The 2,602-nt window shown below is 39.1% G+C and overlaps 1 long non-coding RNA gene across 1 annotated transcript in view; it reads right to left on the reverse strand.

Annotated features, from left to right (window-relative positions):
* Positions 1–602: 602 nt before the first annotated feature.
* Positions 603–2,602, reverse strand: part of LOC103466642 (uncharacterized) — a 3,418-nt gene continuing 1,418 nt past the window's right edge. Inside the window, exon 3 of the long non-coding RNA XR_533965.1 lies at positions 603–1,321. This is a non-coding gene — a long non-coding RNA (uncharacterized LOC103466642). The remainder of the gene's footprint in view (positions 1,322–2,602) is intronic.

Genomic DNA, 2,602 nt, shown 5'->3' on the forward strand with positions numbered 1-2,602 from the left:
GGACTATTTACAGTTGCATGCCACACTTTTCAGCAGCAACATTATGGACCAGATACAGCTGCCTGGTTGACTTTTTAGTTTATTTTTAGTTGTTTATCTTGCTGATGTCAGAATAATCCATTCTCAAGCAAAGTAGGATATGAAAAAAAACAGCAGCAGGTGTCTTCTATGGTTTGCATTATAACAGTTCTGCTTTTGAGTGAAACATTGTCATCTCGTATATAGTTTCTAAATCACTGTAAAAGATGTCACTATCATTTCATTTTTGTATTTTTTTTTAATGATATATGGTATCATACATCCTCAGGTTGCATCTAGTTGTGTAAAGGGGAATGTAGACTTTCATTTTGCTCCTATAATAATGAATACTTATTAGATTTGACTGGAGCTCCTGACATCAAACGAAACTGGCTGTCACCATTTGGTAATTTCAAACTTCTTGTCCCCCCCTAAAGGGTTTTTAATTAGTTGAGAAAATCAATTACGATTAAATTACAAGCTACGTCTCTTATCTTCTCCAGCCAGTGAGATATTTGGTTGTTTGTGCTATGGGGCAAATGAAGGCTAAAAATGTATGTGCAAATGAAAAGCAGGACGAGAGAAAAAGTCACTATTTAATAAGCCCATGAGAGTTGGAAAGATACACTCGATTAAAATTCTGTCATCATCCACATCATCATCCTCGTCGTCGTTGTCATTATCACATGGTTTCTTTTATACATAGTATTGTAATGACATGCTGTCCAAGAAGCCATTTACTCCAGCCAGCCTGGCTGCACTGTAAAGTCATCCAAATACTTGGCTGCGCCCCCTCTTTGCCTCGCCAAATGAGTTTTCATTAGCATAATGGTGTGTGCTGCTGCTTGGTGATTTCTTTTAATCAACCCCGGAGTCAGTGGTAATTAGTGACAGACGACTAATGGAAACTCTTGGCTTCCTTTGACTTATTGTCGGCTCACTTGATGTTAAAAGGAATATCAGTGGCAACTGAGAATAAGAAATGAATTGGCATTGTGGGATAGTAGGTTGGTTAAAATATGAATAATTCTGTGCATTTTTTTTTCTGTGCACACCTCAACAAATGTCTTTGACACACTTTTAGCTCTTTTGATCTTAAATTAGAAATTAACCAAAAAATAAAATAAAAGCCACTATCTTCTGAGCCAATTGGAGGAAATTGACATTCTTTATATAGCTTCCATTTTTGACAGCGTCTCGCAGTTTCGTATTGCCACAGAATGTGTGATGATTGGGGTTTTGAAAGGTAATAGAAGGAGTAATATCCAGCAGTGCAGGGACATGGAGTGAAAGACTCAGTGACCTGAGGAGAGCAAGAAAAAGCTGTTAACATTCATAGACTTAAAAAAAATGGCATCAACTTCAGAATACATTACAAAGCATCAGTGGTTGCAAGGACAGGAAAGGTCATGGAGCTCATCTGTACGCGCTGTACAAGAGAAGATGGGATGTAGAACTGCAGAATGTCACATTCTAAATCCACAAATATGACATGTTGCAGTGAATGGCAGCTACTTTAAGTGACATTAATGTGTTATTGCTTAGCAAAAATCAAGAATCTGGTATTCAAAAAGGTTTTGCATTACAAAAATGTATCTTTCCTTATGACAACCGAGAGACAATTTATGCAAAACAGAATTTAAACAATGACATTAGTGACAATCACGTGATAAAATGATGCAACAGTTCAGAATCCACAAACACTTTTTTTTTCCAGAAAGCTGCCTCTCTAAACTTTGTTATGACTAAATCATAAAATCCAGCTGGCTAGCAGAAGTGGGCTGGAAGACAAAGAGTCTCTGGAGATGAAACCTAAGAATCCAAAGGTTGGTTCAACATACACCGCAGTGTATTTTCAGTTAGTTTTTGTCAGCATTAATCTGCTAGACAGATAATGTGTGGTCACCTAGATTTGCAAACCCACCCGCTGTAGCCACTGACTCATCTCCCCTTTGAAAATTGTAAGCCATCCACCTCCCAGATTCTCTTCCTCACTTTGCTGCTCCTGTCTTTGATAGAGGAGGTTGAAAGATCATACAGCCTGTGTAAAAAAAAAAGACAGCTAATCTGTCCTGACACTGAGCTCGATGTTGTCCTGGACTCAGAAGTGCTTGACTCAGACTTGTCCTTTCGACAGAGGTTCCACCAGGATGTGTTGCAGCAGGACTGCAAATAACCAAAGCTGTTTAATCATGGATTGATAAGAACAATAGTTACTCGGGGAAACCTGACTAACACACATTTACCGCCCAGACAAGCAAACTCCGCGACGTCATTCTTTGTCACGCTGTTTGCTTTGGTTCCAACTGTTTCTTAAACATACATACATCACTCACCCTTAGACATAGAGACTCACCAAGAGAGTCTACACTTGACTAAGAAGCATAAAAAAACTTTGATTTCGCTTCCATGACTTCTGACCCTCATCTTCAAACAGACCCTCTCTTTACTTTCTCAGACGTCCTATTTAAAGTTACAGCAATGCAGGCTTGAGTTTGCACAGAAACCCCGCCCCACCCGCTTCTCCTTCCTTCCCAGGGACTCAGTATTTCAACACAACCCAGGAGGCTGGATGTATAAACAT

The sequence above is a fragment of the Poecilia reticulata genome, linkage group LG6, assembly GCF_000633615.1.
Source record: "Poecilia reticulata strain Guanapo linkage group LG6, Guppy_female_1.0+MT, whole genome shotgun sequence".
In the NCBI taxonomy this organism is placed as follows: Eukaryota; Metazoa; Chordata; class Actinopteri; order Cyprinodontiformes; family Poeciliidae; genus Poecilia; species Poecilia reticulata.